This window comes from Dendrobates tinctorius, unplaced genomic scaffold, assembly GCF_039654945.1.
Source record: "Dendrobates tinctorius isolate UK_male_01 unplaced genomic scaffold, ASM3965494v1 ptg000149l, whole genome shotgun sequence".
NCBI lineage: Eukaryota > Metazoa > Chordata > Amphibia > Anura > Dendrobatidae > Dendrobates > Dendrobates tinctorius.
In genome coordinates, this window is record NW_027361816.1 from 2,818,237 (window position 1) to 2,839,147 (window position 20,911).

Consider the following 20,911-nt stretch of genomic DNA (forward strand, 5'->3'; position numbering starts at 1 on the left):
CGCTGGTGAGATCTGCCTGTGTGGCAGCTCACTAGCGACCACTTAGCGATGCACCAGCGATCCTGACCGTGTCATATCGCTGGTCGGGATCGCTGGTGCTTCGCTAAGTGTGACAGTACCTTTATATTTACTGTGGTTCTCCTGCTGTGAGAGCTGTTATCTTACATAGTGTACAGCTTGTTTCCATGGAACTTGGTGACCAGAGCCTGACCAAGGATGCACAGAAATTACATTCCAAGAGAAGCGTTAACTCATAATATCACAGTTCGTTCTCTCCAGCCCATTGATTTCTATTCAGTTAGCAGCTCCTGTCCCTTTCAACATTTGACAGGGCTCTTATCACTCTTGCATAATGATAATCCCCCAGCAGCTGCAGTTTTCAGGGCGGTTTTCCTAATCACTGCTCTAAGGGTACCATTACACTTATCGATGCACCAGCAATCCCGACCACGATACGACCTGGTCAGGTTCGCTGGTGCATCGCTAAGTGGTCGCTAGTGAGCTGCCACACAGGCAGATCTCACCAGCGACATAGCAGCGGTCGACGGTCGCTACTTACCTGTCAGACGAGGCGATGAAGACGTCCTCCTGCCCGCGTCCACGCGTCGCTCGTCGCCACAGCGGGAAGCAGATGACGAGAAATGGTCCAGGACGTTCTCGCGCGATCAGCGATAACCAGGGGGGAGTCGGTCGGAGGTAAGTATCACATGTAGCGATATCAATATCGCTGCTGCGTCACAAAACCAGTGACGTTATAGGGATATTGCTAGTGATATCGCTACGTGTAACGGGCCCTTAACTTTCCTGAGCTGTGTGCTTGCTCAAATGCATTTTTATCTCTTTATGCAGGTATAGTGACAGAAATAGTGATAGCCGTGTAGATTCAGAACAAACACTGACTGGCTGTGTGTTGTAGCAGGACAGAGCTCCTGTTAAGGCCCCGTTATATGTATCAATGTCCCAGCGATCCCACCAACAATCCGACATGGATGGGATCGCTGGGACATCGCTAGCTGAAAGCTGCTGAGCTGTCACATAGCCCCTCCAGCGATCAGGACCAGCGAGCAAGCTGGTTTCCAATGTAAACAGCGGGTATCTAAGAGCTGCGCGGCTCTTAGATACCCGCTGTTTACCTTGGAAAACAGCGTCGCTGGTCTCTCGCTGCCACACGCAGCGATGCACGCTGGCCAGCTGGAGACCAACGATCAAAAATCAGCCCCGGACGATGGAGCGCGATCAGCGATACCTGGCAGGGGGGCCAGTCGCTGATCCATGTCACACACAGCGATATCGCTGTGGCGTCACAAAATCAGCGATCTCGCTGGCGATATCTCTGTGTGTGACTGGGCCTTTACTCAAGAACTGTCATTCAAGGAGGAGCAGCCATCCCTCAAGCAACAAGGAATTAAGGAGAATGCGGAGCTGGGAGCCCTCAAGAGACACCTTGAGAATACTCCTTTATCCCACTCCTTCTGTGGCCAAGTTTTATTTTTGTGCTTTTGTCTTCTGATGTGTTGCCTTGTTAAGATTATAGGCTAGTACATGTGGGCACATGATATACCGTAGCTTTTTTTAAATGCAGCCATACGAGGGCTTGTTTTTTGCGTGGTAATTTATTGTTTGGATTGATTCCGTTCACTTTACCATATATTTTGTAATGAAAAACGGTAAAAAAAAATATTTCAAGTGTGGTGAAAAAAATGCAATTCTCCATTGTTTTGTTAAGGTCAGTACAATTTACAGTAGCGTCCAAAGGTTTTGCTTTTTTTTTTTTCTTTTTGTTTTTAAAGTGTTTTTACTATGGAATTCAACTGCTCTCAAGAGTCAAGTGTCGCGTATAATAAAGAAAGAAAAGGAAGGTTATGGAACAGCTGACAAACCTAGAAGTGGGTGACCATGGAAAACTTCCTCCAAAGTTGATCACATTATTAAGAAACAGTCAGTATCTGATGTCCATAAAAGTGCTGTACAGATTTCGTACAAAATGAACGAGGAATATGGGGTCAAAGTGAGTCGCCAAACTGGTGCGATGGATGAGAGCAGCAGGGATGAATGCACAAGTTCCAGTCAAGAAACCTTTCATCACTGCAAAGAACTGGAAGGTCCGACTTGAGTTTGCCAAAGAACAAAGCCAATGGAAAAAGACAGATTGGTCTCTAAGGTGTTGTGGTGGGATGAATCCAAGTTCAATTTGTTTGGTAGTGATGGCAGGCACCACATATACCACCCAATTGGAAAACGTAATGATGTGAGCTACGAAATGCCTACAGTAAATCATGGTGGTGGCAATGTCATGGTATGGGGCTGCTTTTTTCATCTGCCATTTGCACTCTGCATAGAATTGATGGAAATATGAATGCTACAATAAAGATGAATTATTTGCAATGGAATGGCTCAAGATCCCTCAGGATGTCCTTGAATACCTGAGTGGCTTCAGTACCCCGTTGGTGTGGTGCAGTAATTAAAGCAAGAGGTTGTGCAACAAAATACTGTTATGGCACTGTACACAATTACTCTCTATGTTGTGATCAATAAAAAGTATATGCAAAACTTTTGGCAGTCAGTTTATAGGTATATTGTAGAACATTTTCGTTAAAATTAAGTTCTTGCATGATGACAACTTCATGCTCTTTCCATTCATCATCAGGAAAATGTCATCAACAATACAAATCAGACAGAAGTAATCGCACTTTAAAAAAATAAGCAAAACTTTTGGTCGCCACTGTATAGTGATACTAAATTTATTTAGTGGGTACAAAAATATCCAGAAGGAAAAAAAAAATAAAAAAAATTGGTTTGAGCCTTCATTCTGTGCTGTTAGTCCCTTTTCCATACATAATCTCTGAGCTCGGCCATTCATGTGTTTTTAGAGCAGGGGAAACTGATGGCAGATTGCTGCGACAGCAACTTATCTTCCCAAAAAAAAAAGGATGGGGTATTTAAATTTAGCCTGCGTAATCCTTCCCCCAAAGTAATCTGCTAGGGTTTGTGATGCAGCGATACACACAAGCTAGTCATACGGCCCGACCGTGTGTGAGCACCTCACAGCTGGACTTTCCCACATTGGTTTCTGTTTTTTTTTTTTTGTTTTTTTTTTGTGCCTCACTTGAATAGGAGGTGGGGTTTATTGGAAGTGGGCCGGACTTAGTGGGAGTTGGCATGAGTCAGATTGTGACAACCTGCCTGGTGTATGTTTCCGTTGTCTGTTACACAGGGTTAGTAAGTCTGCCGCTTCGTGTTTGAGGACAAAATTAAGCTTTATGTGAAATACAGGGGTGAGAATCACTCATAAAAAGTGACGGACAAAAAAATGGTTCTACACCACAATTAAAGGAAACCTAGAGAAAAAAGTGTAAATAAAACAAAATAGAAACAATGATTTAAAGAGATACAATTTTTATTAATAATAAAAGCAAATTGCGTCATAGTTGAAAAGATGAAAAAAAAAAAGACATGAATGTCAAATATCAAAGTTAGCCATGAGATGGCTCCACAAAATCAAAATAACAGCTAGTGAGGTAGCATAACATAATCAGTGAAAAAAAAAAAACCCCACACTCTAAGTGACCGAAACAATAAATGTTATATAAAGTGTCACAAGATATAGGTGAATAAGCCCAAGGAGTAAATAGGGTTAAAAAGCATTAAAATGATTACCAGTGATGTAGGCTCAGACTGCCGAAACGTGCGCAGGGACTCCTGGCGCCACAGCACAACACTGGTAATCATTTTAACCCTTTTTCCAGGACGTCCTATCCTGACAGCACCATGGGGGGGTTGACCTTTCATCCTTACAGGGACAGGAAATACACGAGAGGTTAAAAGGTCCCCTCCCACACCACACTCCAGTGTTTTTCCTGTCCCTGTAAGGACAGGCACGAGAGCGCCGCAACGGCGGGGGCAGGAGAGCAGCAGAACTTACCGGGGCCAGGAGGTTCGGGGTCCCAACCGCCAACTCCTCCGGTCGGACGGTGCGGGCGGCACCCCCCTAAGGGGGGTTTCCCGCCTGCGGTCCTGTGGAGTGTCGCTCCGGGACGATGTAGTGCTTCCCCCGGCGCGACTCCCGCGAGAGCCGGCGGCCGCGTCACTTCCGGTCGCCGGGTATGACGACTTCCGGTTTGGGCCTACGTCGTCAGAAGGAAGCGTCATGGACGGGAGAAGCGTTTCCAGCGCAAGATAAGGTTGGATAAGAGCGGGGGTGCAGGGGCAGCGGTACAGAGCAGTACAGACTGGTCACCTTCAGCGGACATCATGGACGGAGAACACGGATGCAGGAGCGAGCCAGACCCACCGTCCGTGAGTAGGAGGCAGGGTGGGCTGTGAGTTCAAAGACAGGAGCTGTTAGTAAAACGGTCTCCTGTTCTTTGTTAGGACAAGTCGGCGCCGACCCCAGTGGCAGCAGCATCTAGGGGATCAAACAAGCCCAAATGCCCCATCTGTGCCAGCAAGCTGCCGAGCACATGGAAGAAACCCTTATGCGAGGACTGTACCCTGCGGATCATCAAAGGAGAGCAGGCCACGTTCCTCACGGAGATGCGCACAGTGGTCAGAGAGGAGGTCCAGGCCTCCGTCTCTGCATGGCTACCCACGCAGTCGGCCGACCGGTCCCAATCCAAAAGACCAAGATGGGAGTCCGACCAGTCTTCAGAGGAGGAGATACGGGGTACGGACTCGGAGGAAGAAGGCGAGATCACCTCTGAACCCCTGGAGACGGGGGAAAAAGTACCTCTTCACATCAGAGAATACGGACGAGCTCCTCAGGGCAGTGAGGAGTACGATGCAGATCGAGGAAGCCCCGAAGGAGCAATCCATCCAGGACGCGATGTTCGGGGGGCTAAGAGCCAAGGTCCGTCAGGTCTTCCCAGTCAATGACCATATCCGGGCGATGATCCTGGAAGAATGGGAGGACGCCGAGAAAAGACTGATCGTGCCACGAGACTTTAAACTGCGACTTCCATTTAACCCGGAAGACAACAACACTTGGAATGAGGTGCCTAAAATTGATTCCCAGGTGGGTAAGGTGTCAAGGAAGACCTCAATTCCCTTTGAGGACTCTTCCAGTCTCAAAGTACCCATGGACAAAAAGGCCGACGTGCTCTTGAAGAGGGCTTGGGAGGCCTCAGCGGCGGTGATGAAAGCAAACATAGCCGCCACTTCAGTCGCTAGGTCCATGTATCTATGGATCGACCAGATGGAACAGCAATTAAAGGAAAAAGCCCCTAGGGGCGATATCCTTGAGAGTATTCCCCTGTTAAAGATCGCAACTGGTTTTCTGGCGGATGCTTCGGCGGAATCTGTAAGATTTGCGGCCAGGAATAACTCTTTATCCAACGCGGCCCGTCGAGCCATATGGATGAAAACCTGGTCGGGGGACTACCAGTCTAAGAATAAATTATGTTCCATACCCTTCTCGGGGGGGGGGGGGGGGAAAGTATTTGGGCCGGCTTTAGATAAGATTCTAGAGAGTGCCTCTGACGACAAGGGTTTCCAGAGGAGAAACCTAGAAGGCAGTCTTCCTTTCAGAGATTCCGTCCTTACCAGAGGCAGGAATATAGAGGGAAGGGGAAATCTCCTCGCTGGGAATCCCTGAAAACCGCCATCCCACTGATAGACCAGAACGCTTCCATGTGCACTATAGACTTAAAAAGTGCGTATTATCACGTGCCCATCCATCCTCAATCTCAGAGGTTCCTACGTTTCGCCCTAAAGAAAGGCGGCAGATACTACCACTTTCAGTTCCAGGCCCTTCCGTTCGGCTTGGCGTCAGCACCTCGAGTTTTTACGAAACTGGTCGCCGAAGTCGTGGCAAACTTAAGACAGGAGGGCATAATCATCGTGCCTTACTTAAACGACTTGTTAGTGGTATCCCGTACAGTGGAGGAGTTGAAGGAACAACTCATTTCAGTAATTTCCAGGCTCGAGAGCCTAGGTTGGATCCTGAATAGAAAAAAAGTCAGATCTTCGGCCCAGTTCTCTGAAAAAATTCCTGGGGGTCATGTTGGACTCCAGAAGAAGAATCTCACTCTTACCCGAAGAGAAGAAAAGGCCCATCATGGACAAGGTTCGTCAGCTCGGTCAGCGCCAGGTTTCGATAAGGACCGCGATGAAGATTCTGGGCACCCTAACCGCATGCATACCCTGCGTTATGTGGAGCCAGGCCCACACAAGAATCCTGCAGAGGGAGATCCTGTCAAGATGGGACAGACGACAGTCCTCACTGGACAAGAAGTTCCGGCCGTCTCCAGCTTTAAGATCATCCCTGAAGTGGTGGACCAACCACAGAAATATCAGCGAGGGGGTTCCTTGGATCCTGTCTCCTTGTGTAACCATCACCACGGATGCCAGCAAGGAAGGATGGGGAGCTCACCTAGAGGGAAGATACCTGCAAGGAACATGGCCCAAGAACATCAGCTTACAGTCCTCAAACTACCGAGAACTACGAGCAGTTTGGGAAACACTGAAGAGAAACAAGTCATGCCTACAGAACCAGCATATAAAGATCATGTCGGACAACGTGACCACAGTGGCCTTCCTACGCCACCAAGGGGGTCCAAGGCACGGGAAGCTTCAGGACCTAGCGGCTCGCATCCTCACCTGGGCAGAAAACAACACCCGCTCCTTGTCAGCAATACACCTGGAAGGCTCCCAAAACAATATAGCCGACTGCTTAAGCAGGCAAGAAGTCCGGGCCACCGAGTGGGAGCTAAAAGAAGAGATCTTCATGGACTTGTGCCATCGCTGGGGGACACCCCAACTGGACCTCTTTGCGACAAGAAGAAACGCCAAGCTGGAGAGGTTCTACTCCCTCAATCCGGCGGACCATCCGGAAGAGATCGACGCCTAGAACCAGAGCTGGAGAGGGGGACTACTATACGGGTTCCCCCCTATCGCCATAATACCAAGGGTTCTCAGAAAGATCCAGGAGGAGGGAGCTCGGGTGATGCTAATCGTACCCTTTTGGCCCCGGCGGAGTTGGTTTCCCCTCCTCAAGAAAATGGCTCAGAAGGGACCACTCCATCTACCAACGTCGTCGGACCTACTTGCCCAGGGCCCAGTTCAACACCCAAACCCAGGAAGTTTGCAACTAGCAGCATGGATCCTGAGAGGGACATCCTGAAGTCCAGTGGCCTCTCGGACCAAGTGATCTCTACATTACAGGCCAGCCGTAAACCTGTCACGCGGGCAATATATCGTAAGATCTGGAAGAGGTTCTGCTCAAAGTGGTAGTACCCCTTTAGACCTGTCTCGGCCCAATATCCCTCAAATCCTAGATTTCCTACTTTCAGGATTTGATAAGGGCCTAACCCCGAGCACACTCAAGGTCCAGATAGAGCCAATATCAGAGGTAGACATTGCAAAGCTTACACAAAAAAACGTATTTCTGGTAGCGATCACCTCAGCCAAGCGCTTAGGGGAGATCCAGGCCCTCTCAGTCCAGAACCCCTACATTCAGATCTTTGAGGATCACATAGTGCTCAAGCTAGACCTGAGGTTCCTCCTGAAAGTAGCCTCTCCGCAAAATCTAAACCAGGAGATAATCCTACCCTCATTTTGTCCAGACCCAAAGAATGATAAAGAAAAACTGTTCCATTCCCTGGATGTTAGACGTGCAGTCATCCGCTACCTAGAGGTCACCCGGGATTGGCGACAGGACACAAAACTATTTATCCAGTACGGCGGTAAAAAATAAGGGTAAAAGCGCAGCTACACAGACCCTGGCAAGGTGGATTAAGACAATTATCACCTCGGCGTACGAGGCCGAAGGGTTTCCTATACCGGTAGGACTTAGGGCCCATTCCACTAGGGCAATAGCGACATCATGGGCAGAGAGGGCGGGGGCCTCAGTAGATCAAATATGCAGGGCCGCCACCTGGTCTACACCGAACACTTTCTGTAGACACTATAAGTTGGACACTTTGACAGCTAGCCAGTCGACCTTCGGTCGTAGAGTGCTACAAGCAGTAGTCCCACCCTAAGCGAATTCCTACTTTGGTATTCCCCATGGTGCTGTCAGGATAGGACGTCCTGGAAAACGGAGATTAGACCTACCGGTAATGTTATTTCCAGGAGTCCATCCTGACAGTACTGGTAGCTCCCTCCCTAGGATCTGTACTGGTGTCAATATGCTTGTACTAAATCTCAATAAATTTTAATTGCATCCATACTGGTGTGGTACTTGGAAAATCACTGGAGTGTGGTGTGGGAGGGGACCTTTTAACCTCTCGTGTATTTCCTGTCCCTGTAAGGATGAAAGGTCAACCCCCCCATGGTGCTGTCAGGATGGACTCCTGGAAATAACATTACCGGTAGGTCTAATCTCCGTTTTGCACTCTCTCCCTCTGAAGCCCAGCTCTTCACCTGCCATCCTCACACTCCCTCAGCAGCCCTGCTCTCCATCCACCGTCCCGCTCTCTTCCTCCGCAGCCCCTGTCTCCACAGGCCGTCCCGATCTCTCCCTCAGCAGCGCCGCAGCCCCGCTGTGTTCCTGCCCAGCTCTCCATCCTCCATCACGCTCTCTTCTTCCGCATCCCCACTCTCCAGTCACATTCTTCCTCCACAGCCACACTCTCTCCCTCAGCAGCACCTGTCTCCACTGGCTATCGCGCTCTCTCCACTCGCCGCCCCGCTCTTTCCCTCCGCAGCCTGTCTTCACTGACCGTCCTGCTCTCTCCCTCCGCAGTCCCTGACTCCACTGACCGTCCCGCTCTCTCCCTCCGCAGCCCGTCTCCACTTCGCCGTCCCATACTCTCCCTCCGCAGCAACTCACTTTTCCCTCCGTAGCCCTGCTCTCCACCCACCAGTGGGCGTGCTTATGTGAAGTGGGTGTGATACACACACACACACACACACACACACACACACACACACACACACACACACACACACACACATACTCAGCACTATATGTGTGTATGTGTATGTGTATATATATATATATATATATATATATATATATATATATATATATACACTCACTGGCCACTTTATTAGGTACACCTGTCCAACTGTGTGTTAAGACTTAATTTCTAATCTGCCAATCACATGGCGGCAACTCAGTGCATTTAGGCATGTAGACATGGTCAAGACAATCTCCTGCAGTTCAAACCGAGCATCAGTATTGGGAAGAAAGGTGATTTGAGTGCCTTTGAACGTGGCATGATTGTTGGTGCCAGAAGGGCTGGTCTGAGTATTTCAGAAACTGCTGATCTACTGGGATTTTCACGCACAACCATCTCTAGGGTTTACAGAGAATGGTCCGAAAAAGAAAAAAAATCCAGTGAGCGGCAGTTCTGTGGCCGGAAATGCCTTGTTGATGCCAGAGGTCAGAGGAGAATGGGCAGACTGGTTCGAGCTGATAGAAAGGCAACAGTGACTCAAATTGCCACCCGTTACAACCAAGGTAGGCAGAAGAGCATCTCTGAACGCACAGTGCGTCGAACTTTGAGGCAGATGGGCTACAGCAGCAGAAGACCACACTGGGTACCACTCCTCTCAGCTAAGAACAGGAAACTGAGGCTACAATTTGCACAAGCTCATCGAAATTGGACAGTAGAAGATTGGAAAAACGTTGCCTGGTCTGATGAGTCTCGATTTCTGCTGCGACATTCGGATGGTAGGGTCAGAATTTGGCGTAAACAACATGAAAGCATGGATCCATCCTGCCTTGTATCAACGGTTCAGGCTGGTGGTGGTGGTGTCATGGTGTGGGGAATTTTTTCTTGGCACTCTTTGGGCCCCTTGGTACCAATTGAGCATCGTTGCAACGCCACAGCCTACCTGAGTATTGTTGCTGACCATGTCCATCCCTTTATGACCACAATGTACCCAACATCTGATGGCTACTTTCAGCAGGATAATGCGCCATGTCATAAAGCTCGAATCATCTCAGATTGGTTTCTTGAACATGACAATGAGTTCACTGTACTCAAATGGCCTCCTCAGTCACCAGATCTCAATCCAATAGAGCATCTTTGGGATGTGGTGGAACGGGAGATTCGCATCAGGGATGTGCAGCCGACAAATCTGCGCCAACTGTGTGATGCCATCATGTCAATATGGTCCAAAATCTCTGAGGAATGCTTCCAGCACCTTGTTGAATCTCTGCCACGAAGAATTGAGGCAGTTCTGAAGGCAAAGGGGGGTCCAACCCGTTACTAGCATGGTGTACCTAATAAAGTGGCCAGTGAGTGTGTATATATATATATATATATATGTAATATTATGTGTGTTCAGACTTTCAGCTTTCATTTGAGGGTATCCACATTAAACTTGGATGAAGGGTTTAGGAGTTTCAGCTCCTTAACATGTGCCACCCTGTTTTTAAAGGGACCGAAAGTAATTCGACAGATTAAATAAAATGTTCATTTCTAGTACTTGGTTGAAAACCCTTTGTTGGCAATGACTGCCTGAAGTCTTGAACTCATGGACATCACCAGACGCTGTGTTTCTTCCTTTTTGATGCTCTGCCAGGCCTTCACTGCTGTGGTTTTCAGTTGCTGTTTGTTTGTGGGCCTTTCTGTCTGAAGTTTAGTCTTTAACAAGTGAAATGCATGCTCAATTGGGTTGAGATCAGGTGACTGACTTGGCCATTCAAGAATATTCCACTTCTTTGCCTTAATAAACTCCTGGGTTGCTTTGGCTTTATGTTTTGGGTCATTGTCCATCTGTAGTATGAAACGACAACCAATCAGTTTGGCTGGATCTGAGGACACAGTATGGCTCTGAATACCTCAGAATTCATTCGGCTGCTTCTGTCCTGTGTCACTTCATCAATAAATACTAGTGACCCAGTGCCACTGGCAGCCATGCATGCTCAAGCTATCACACTGCGTCCGCCGTGTTTTACAGATGTCTCTAATGATCTACTAACAGCTAAATCTAATGGTCACTACTCCATGCTAATTCTCTTTGGATCTCTGCAGCATTTGACACTGTGGATCATCAGCTCCTCCTCACTGTGCTCCATTCCATTGGCCTCAAGGACACCGGTCTCTCCTGGTTCTCCTCCTATCTCCTCCTATCTCTCTGACCGCTCCTTTACTGTATCTTTTGCTGGCTCCTCTCATCTTCCCCTTACTGTTGGGGTTCCTCAAGGATCTGTCCTAGGCCCCCTCCTCTTCTCCTTGTACACTGCCCCTATTGGTCAAACTGTGACGAACAGCCCACGGCCGTTCGTCCACTTACGGAGGCGACTAACGGGGGTCCCGCTGCCACCAAAACGCGACGGACAGCGGACCCTGTGTCACCACTATGTCACAGTCCCACCACTGACACGGGTGTATCAGCGGACGGAGGGACGAGACACACTGCCGGCACACGGCTATCACAGGCACCGTTGGGGCTTATCTTAGTTATCCCACCACTGGCACCATGTGACCAAAAATATCCAGCAAGCTAATCTCGCTCTACAATTTGCCGCAGGGGGAGTTTAATTTGGATGCCCCACCACTGCTATCAATCTTCCAAGTACTGCGGGGATTTATGTATATCCCACTTTCTCAGTTCCACTTTGGAACTCGCAGCTCTCCGGCGCCCCCCTTACCCTCAGGTCAGTCAGGGAACTGCACCTAGGATAATTGGTCGCCGGGCTGCCTGTTGTGAACCGGCAATTAGGCTTCTGCAGTAAGGGAATTATCAATGCTGTGGCCGCAGACCCTTATTCAGCAATATAAGACCCTTCTGGACTGCCAGCAAGCCGCAATAGCCGTGCACAACGCGCTGCCACCAGTCACGGTTACTTAATTCACAGTGTTAAATTAAGAGGGTCCGTGGCAAACCCCTTCAATTAGTAGCGATTATCTAACAAAGGCGTATAGTTCGATTCTTAGAGCATGGAGACAGATCTAAATAATTATTTCATTTATTTTCCGAAAGAGGACAGTGATTACAGATAAAAGTTGCTATAAAATTTGAGACATAAAATATGTACAGTACAGGTATAAAATAAAAGTGGAGAAAACAAAGAGATTACACTCACAGTTCCATATTGTTGTTAGGCATCCCATGTGGCTTTACGGGGGGTGGAGGCGGAGCTGCGCGTCTCCACTCATCTGAGTTCTTGTCAGCCCGGACTCTGCAGCTGTTCTGAGCTGGTTCTGCCAGGGAATGCCTTATAGACTTTCCTATGTGACATCACAGAGAGGTGCATTCTGGGTTGATCCCACCTCTCTTATCCAAGTTATGTTTTGGCTACAAAACTTAGAATAGCTATAATTTTATGGGAGAAGCTGGTATGGACTCATCAGTGGTATCATGTTTCCCAGCGTAATGAGCCTATCAAGAAAACATCAAACATCTATGCGATATGACCGTCCATTTGGGCGGAAATCCTATCTCATGTTCTGGACAGGGTAGAACTTCGAAAGATACACGGTATCGAAGCTGGGACCGCTCAGGTTACAAAAATATGATTTCCATATCTCTACTTGGTACGGTTTTCGCAGGGCAGGCTCTTAAAGGGTTACTTCTAACCTTTATTTCAAACAAAGAGGTTTCCTTTCCCGCACTTTTTTTTCCCTCTTTCAGCTGAGGCTGAGAGAAGCCAAATGGGGTGACAGGAAATTGGTTTATGGCACTCGGGGGGAGGGAAGCTGCTGTAGTGTGCAATGTAACTGAGACACTGGCAGGCAGCTTCTCAAAGAAAATGGAGGATTTGTTAGCACATTGCAACAGAAAACATATCTTGCAGACATTGTACATCACACCTCCCCCCTTAAGAGGGCGCTAAGGAGGCATTACCTCTCGGTAATCGGTCATGCGCACCTCAGCGGGTTCGCCCCGGCGGGACAACCCATCGGCATTGCCGTTTTCACTGCCCTTCCTGTGTTTTACAGTAAAATCGTACTGTTGAAGGGCAAGGCTCCAGCGGAGCAATCTTCCATTGGTTCCGGACACTGTGTGCAACCAGCTCAGAGGGTTGTGCTCAGTTACCACCGTGAAGGCACGCCCGTACAGGTAGGGCTGCAAATGCTGCAGTGCCCACACCATGGCCAGACACTCCTTCTCGATGGTCGAGTATGCCACTTCCCTCGGCAAAAGTTTCCGGCTCAGATACAACACGGGGTGCTCTTGGTCCCCCGAATCGACCTGGCTAAGCACAGCACCGAGGCCAAACTCGCTGGCGTCGGTCTGTACCAGAAACGGGCGACTGCTGTCGACTGCTCTCAACACTGGAGAGTTGCACAGGGCTGCTTTCAAAGCTTGGAAAGCCGCCTCACAGTCATCTGTCCAGTTGACTGTTTGGGGTAGCCTCTGCTTGGTGAGGTCAGTCAAGGGTTTGGCAAGGGCGCTATAGTCCTGTACGAACCGCCTATAGTACCCTGCAGTGCCCAAGAAGGACTTCACCTTCTTCTTGGTCCTGGGGGTGGGCCAGGACACGATTGCGTCCACTTTTTCTGGCTCCGGACTCATGGAACCCCCGCCTACCCGGTGCCCCAGGTAGTGGACCTTGTGCATGCCTATCTGGCACTTCCCCGGCTTGATGGTCAGGCCTGCCTGGTGAAGACGCTTGAGCACCTCCTGGAGGTGCTGAAGGTGTTCCTCCCAGGTGGAACTGAAGACGGCAATATCGTCTAAGTACGCCACCGCGTACTCCTCCAGTCCCCGAAGCAGGTGGTTGACCATCTGCTGGAAAGTGGCAGGGGCATTCTTCATGCCGAAGGGCATGACCGTGGACTCGTACAGTCCAAAGGGGGTGATAAAGGCGGATTTCTCCTGCGCCTCAGGGCTCAGGGGAATCTGCCAGTATCCCCGACTCAAATCCATGATGGATATGTAGTTGGCGTTTGTCAACCGCTCGAGCAGATCCTCGATGCGCGGCATTGGGTGGGCATCAGAGGTTGATCCGATAAGGTGTTCGCCGTAATGGGGCGTGATTCCCGGTGTCCACGTCATGAACCGCTAACTCCGTCCTCCCAGGACGGTTGGTGAACACAGGCCGGAAGAGTTCCAGGGTGGCCATCAACTGCAACCGCTGGGATATGGTTAGCGAACCACTTATCTCCATGTCCTCAATGGACCCATCGGCCTTGGCGTGGGCCAGCATGTCCAGGAGGGGATCTTCCTCCCCATCCTCTGGCAGATTGCAGACCGGTAGGACGCAAGCTTCACGTTCGTAGTGCGCCTTCAGCATGTTGACGTGAAAGGCCTTGCGCCTACCCCGAGCATGGTCAAGCGTGACTACGTAGGTGACCGGGTTGAGCTGTTGGTGGACGACGTACGGGCCTTCCCAGGCTGCCTGAAGCTTATCCGTTGGTACAGGGACCAGCGCCCACACCTTTTGACCCACCTGGTAGGTCCGCTCCCGGACGTTCTGGTCGTACCAGCGCTTCTGGTCAGCCTGAGCCTGCGTCATGTTGTCATGCACCAACTGCGTCAAGGTCTGCATCTTGTCACGGAAGCGCATGACATAATCCACGATGGACACTTCTGTGGGGTTTGGCTCATCTTCCCAGGCTTCTCTTATCAACCCAAGGGGTCCCCGGACTCGCCTGCCATACAGGAGCTCGAAGGGGGAGAACCCGGTCGAGGCCTGCGGAACTTCTCTGTAAGCGAACAGCAGGTGTGGGAGGTACCGCTCCCAGTCGCGCCCTTGGGTCTCAACCAGTATGCGGAGCATCTGTTTGAGGGTACCGTTGAAACGTTCACACAAACCATTAGTCTGTGGGTGATACGGACTCGATACCAGCTGCGTCACCTGCATTTTCTCACAGAGAGCCTCCATTAGGCGAGACATGAATTGGGGCCCTTGATCGGTAAGCATCTCCCTGGGAAATCCTACTCTTGAAAAGATTGTCACCAGTGCGTCAGCCACCTTATCTGCCCTGGTTGAAGACAGAGCTACTGCCTCTGGGTACCGGGTAGCGTAGTCTACCACGGTGAGAATGTATCGCTTTCCGGAGCTGCTGGGGACGGACAGCGGTCCTACAATGTCCACCGCGATTCTCTGGAAAGGCTCCTCTATCACCGGCAAAGGAATAAGGGGAGCCTTAAGAGCAGGCCCCGCCTTACCCACTTTTTGACAGGTGGCGCAGGAGCGTCAGTAGTGTGTTACATCTGTCCCCATCTTGGGCCAATAGAAGTGTTGAGACAGCCGTGCCTTTGTTTTGCTGATCCCCAAGTGTCCAGCGAGTGGAATCTCATGGGCAATCCGCAACAACTCTGTTCTGAACTGATAGGGGACGACCAGCTGTCTTTCCCTCAACCACTCCTTTTTAGGATCTCCGGGTACTGTCTCCCGGTACAACCTTCCTCGTTCCCAGAACACCCTCTCCTTATCAGACTTGGAGGTGGGCGTCTCGGCGAGACCTCTCAATTTCTCCAGGCTGGCATCTGAGTGCAGAGCAGCCTGGAACTCCATGCTGGAGGCTGCCAGAAGTGACGTCAGGGTCCCCTCTTTACTGGGACCCTCTAGAACCGGCTCTGGGTTCACCTCTGGTTCAGTCTCTCCTGTAGCAGCAGAGGGTCCAGAAGACAGTGCGTTACCTGCGATCTGGGCACTCTGACTGCGTGTGACAGCTGCTATGTATGCTGTCTCCCTGGGGATTTCTATAGACCCACCAGCCGGTGCTGGCTTGGGCTCTACCTCCCCATCCACCCCCAACACTTCAGGAGCAGTGCTACTTATGGGCCAGTGCCCTTCCTCAGTGGCACTGGTCAGCTGCATGGCATTACCTTCCTCATGGTCCCCATGCACCTCCCCATTTCCTTGAGCACCGTTGCTTACTCCTGCCAGGGGTTCCTCAGCCGTCTCACTCCGCAGAGTGACGGGGCTGAGCACTTCGGTACCTGTGGACACATCTACCGCTTCAAAGAAAGGGTTAACGGGTTCAGTCGGCACAGATACATCAACATCATCATCATCCTTCCTATGAGAAGAATGGTTATCAGTTTGCTTTGGTACATTCACATCAGCATCATACCTGGGGAAGGAATGGTTGTTAGTTGCATCATTACTCATCAAGGCATTAGCAGGTAACACATTCAGTTTCCCCTCAACAAACTCTTCATCATCAGGGTTAACGTTACCCTTATCAGTTTGGGGAAGGGTGTCAGGGACGTAGTATGCAACCATCCGCCCCAAGTCAGTCCCCAATAAAACATCAGTGGGCAGGTTTTCAGACACTCCCACCTCCCTCAACCCGCTCCCGGCACCCCAGTCAAGATAAACTCGTGCCACTGGCAAGGGACAACGGGTGCCTCCAATCCCGGTGTCAGTTAGGGTTTTCCCCTCAACAAACTCTTCAGGGGCCGCCAGTCCAGGACGGATGAGGGTTCGTTCAGCCCCGGTGTCCTTGAGGCCTGTAGCAAGACGGGCCCCCACCTGAACAGGTTGAACGTTGTCGTCAGCCCTCCCAACCACACCTCCCACCAAAAGAACAGAGGCGTTGGGCCCGGGGGTCTTGGCTGGGGGGTTCTTCGGCCTGTTCGGACAGGCGTAAAAGAAGTGACCAGGCCGCTGGCAGTGGTGACACAGGCGACTGTCAGTAGCCGGCCTGTTGTTGGCAACAGGAACAGGGCCTCCGGAGGGACGGCTAGCTGGGGCATTGGGGTTGGTTGCTGGCTTACCCCCTTTCCAGCTGGTGGCGACTGGCCTCCGCGTCTCGGGCTTCCGGTTGGCCTTGTAGTTGTCGGCGATCTGCGCCGCTTTGTCCGCGTTCGTTGGTTCGCGGTCCAGGATGGACTGTCGGACCTCAGCTGGGCAGAGATGCAGGAACTGGTCTTTGATCATCAGGTCCCGTAGCTGCTCAAAGGTTTCAACGGACAGACCATGGATCCACTGGTCAAAGTGGGTCCTGAGTCCTTGCACCACATCACTGTAGCTATCATGTGGGCCACGTTGGAGGTGCCGGAACTTCTTTCGGTATACCTCAGGTGTCAGCCGGTATTTGGCGATCAGCGCCTGCTTGATGGCGTCATAGTCATCGGCTTCTGGCGGAAGAGAAGCAAATGCCTCCAGGGCTTTGCCTTTTAGCCCTGGGGTCAAGTACCTTGCCCATTGGTCTCTAGGCAGCTGGTACTGTCTGCAGGCTTTCTCAAAGGCTCGCAGGAACGTGTCCAAGTCCCCGTCTTTTTCCATCATGGGAAAATGCTCTAGCCGGGGTTTAGGAGTCTGGACGCTGCTGGGCTCACCGCTTCGGGCTGTGGGGGCATGCCCCCCTTGTCGGAGCATCTCCAGCTCATGTGCCCTCTGAGCTTCTGCTTGGCGCTCAGCTCTCTCAGCCTGGGCTTGACTCTCACGTTCGGCTCTCTCAGCCTCCCGCTCGGCTCGCTGCTCTGCTCTCTCTCGAGCTTGCTGGATCAGCGCCAGACGTCCATCACGGTCTTCGGCAGGGAGTGCGTCCAAGGCCACTTGCAGGTAGGGGTCCAGCGTGCTCTGATTGAATGTGGGGCCCGCGCTCATGAGTGGAGCCTCTGCTGCAGCCCCATTGCCACTTGGGCCAACTTCTGCGCTCGCTGGATTCTGGTCGTTGTCCAGCTGCACTAGAGCCGCGATCATTTGAGCTCTGTTTTTGTTCGTGGCGTCAAGGCCTTTGTACGTGCATAACCCAGCAAGAACTTCCTTTGTCTGCCGGTTGTACCAAGGTTCTCCTTTTGCCGCCATGGTTGCCAAATAAAAGATAGAAAAAGAAAAACGAAGAAACGGGAGGGGGATACTTGCAAGTACACACTGTCTCAGGACTAGTAACCACTGAGTCTGTTCTCCAAAACCTATGATGCAGGATTCCCACAGGAACCGTGCAGGTTTTTAGTGAGAGGAATGATTGCTCAAACCAAATCACTAATGCTCTAGGATTATCCCACCGCTCTGCCACCAATATGTGACGAACAGCCCACGGCCGTTCGTCCACTTACGGAGGCGACTAACGGGGGTCCCGCTGCCACCAAAACGCGACGGACAGCGGACCCTGTGTCACCACTATGTCACAGTCTCACCACTGACACTGGTGTATCAGTGGACGGAGGGACGAGACACACTGCCGGCACACAGCTATCACAGGCACCATTGGGGCTTATCTTAGTTATCCCACCACTGGCACCATGTGACCAAAAATATCCAGCAAGCTAATCTCGCTCTACAATTTGCCGCAGGGGGAATTTAATTTGGATGCCCCACCACTGCTATCAATCTTCCAAGTACTGCGGGGATTTATGTATATCCCACTTTCTTAGTTCCACTTTGGAACTCGCAGCTCTCCGGCGCCCCCCTTACCCTCAGGTCAGTCAGGGAACTGCACCTAGGATAATTGGTCGCCGGACGGGCTGCCTGTTGTGAACCGGCAATTAGGCTTCTGCAGTAAGGGAATTATCAATGCTGTGGCCGCAGACCCTTATTCAGCAATATAAGACCCTTCTGGACTGCCAGCAAGCCGCAATAGCCGTGCACAACGCGCTGCCACCAGTCACGGTTACTTAATTCACAGTGTTAAATTAAGAGGGTCCGTGGCAAACCCCTTCAATTAGTAGCGATTATCTAACAAAGGCGTATAGTTCGATTCTTAGAGCATGGAGACAGATCTAAATAATTATTTCATTTATTTTCCGAAAGAGGACAGTGATTACAGATAAAAGTTGCTATAAAATTGAGACATAAAATATGTACAGTACAGGTATAAAATAAAAGTGGAGAAAACAAAGAGATTACACTCACAGTTCCATATTGTTGTTAGGCATCCCATGTGGCTTTACGGGGGGTGGAGGCGGAGCTGCGCGTCTCCACTCATCTGAGTTCTTGTCAGCCTGGACTCTGCAGCTGTTCTGAGCTGGTTCTGCCAGGGAATGCCTTATAGACTTTCCTATGTGACATCACAGAGAGGTGCATTCTGGGTTGATCCCACCTCTCTTATCCAAGTTATGTTTTGACTACAAAACTTAGAATAGCTATAATTTTATGGGAGAAGCTGGTATGGACTCATCAGTGGTATCATGTTTCCCAGCGTAATGAGCCTATCAAGAAAACATCAAACATCTATGCGATATGACCGTCCATTTGGGCGGAAATCCTATCTCATGTTCTGGACAGGGTAGAACTTCGAAAGATACGCGGTATCGAAGCTGGGACCGCTCAGGTTACAAAAATATGATTTCCATATCTCTACTTGGTACGGTTTTCGCAGGGCAGGCTCTTAAAGGGTTACTTCTAACCTTTATTTCAAACAAAGAGTTTTCCTTTCCCGCACTTTTTTTTCCCTCTTTCAGCTGAGGCTGAGAGAAGCCAAATGGGGTGACAGGAAATTGGTTTATTGCACTCGGGGGAAGGGAAGCTGCTGTAGTGTGCAATGTAACTGAGACACTGGCAGGCAGCTTCTCAAAGAAAATGGAGAATTTGTTAGCACATTGCAACAGAAAACATATCTTGCAGACATTGTACATCACACAAACAATCAGTAGATTTGGTTTCCAATACCATCTCTATGCTGATGACACCTAATTATACACTTCTTCTCCTGACATCACTCCTACCTTTCTAGAAAACACCGGCGATTGTCTAAACGCTGTGTCTAACATCATGTCCTCACTCTATCTGAAACTGAACCTGTCAAAGACTGAACTCCTTGTGTTACCTCCCGCTACTAATGTACCTATACCCGACATTGCCATTTCCGTGTGTGGTTCCACTATTACTCCCCAGCAACATACCCGCTGTCTTGAGGTCATACTTGACTCCGAGCTTTCCTTTGTCCCCCACATACGATCACTGGCTCACTCTTATCTGCACCTCAAAAACATTTCTAGAATTCGACCTTTTCTTACCTTTGACCCCGCAAAAACTCTTACTGTTTCTCTTATTCGTTCTCGTCTCGACTATTGTAACTCTCTTCTAATCAGTCTCCCTCTTACCAAACTCTCCCCCCTCCAATCTGTCTTGAATGCTGCTGCCAGGATCATATTCCTCACCAATCGTTACACCGACGCCTCTACCTTGTGCCAGTCATTACACAGGCTACCAATCCACTCCAGAATCCTGTACAAACTTATTACCCTCACCCACAAAGCTCTCCATGGCTCAGCACCACCCTACATCTCCTCCCTTGTTTCAGTATACCATCCTGCCCGCGCCCGCCGTTCTGCTGATGACCTGAGGTTAGCATCCACAATAATCAGAACCTCCCACTCCAGTCTCCAAGACTTTACACGTGCTGCGCCAATTCTTTGGAATGCACTTCCCAGGTCAATACGATTAGTCCCCAATCCCCACAATTTTAAGCGTGCCCTGAAAACTCATTTATTCAGACTGGCCTACCGAGTCAACACATTAACATAATCTATCCCTGTGTGGTACAGCCAAAAGTTTTACCATAACCAGGTTCCCCACATCATGTTCCCACATGCTTTTGCATCCATTAGCCCTCTGCATCCGTACTCTTACGCACTTAACATAATGGCTGGTCCATACAATCAGAGCAATTGTTACCCCCCACCTTTCGTGTCTACCTCTTCCCTCATAGACTGTAAGCTTGTGAGCAGGGCCCTCATTCCTCTTGGTATCTGTTATGATCTATGTGATTATTGTTATGCTGTAATGTCTATTGTCTGTACAAATCCCCTCTGAAATATAAAGTGCTGCGGAATATGTCGGCACTCTAGAAATAAAATGTATTATGTGGTATGCTTTGGATCATGAGCTGTACCACGCCTTCGCCATACTTTTCTCTTTCCATCATTCTGGTAGAGGTTGATCTTGGTTTCATCTGTCCAAAGAATGTTCTTCTAAAAAAGCCAGCAAAGTTCTGGATGTTTTTTTAGCAAAGTCCAGTCTAGCCTTTTGATTCTTGATGCTTATGAGTGGCTTGCACCGTGCAGTGAACCCTCTGTATTTACTTTCATGCAGTCTTCTCTTTATGGTAGATTTGGATATTGATACGCCTACCTCCTGGAGAGTCTTGTTCACTTGGTTGGCTGTTGTGAAGTG

General features: G+C 49.9%; 1 protein-coding gene across 8 annotated transcripts in view; it reads left to right on the top strand.

The window, feature by feature from the left end:
* The window catches only part of ATE1 (arginyltransferase 1), a 154,048-nt gene that overhangs the window by 8,346 nt on the left and 124,791 nt on the right, over positions 1-20,911 (top strand). The window lies entirely within an intron of this gene.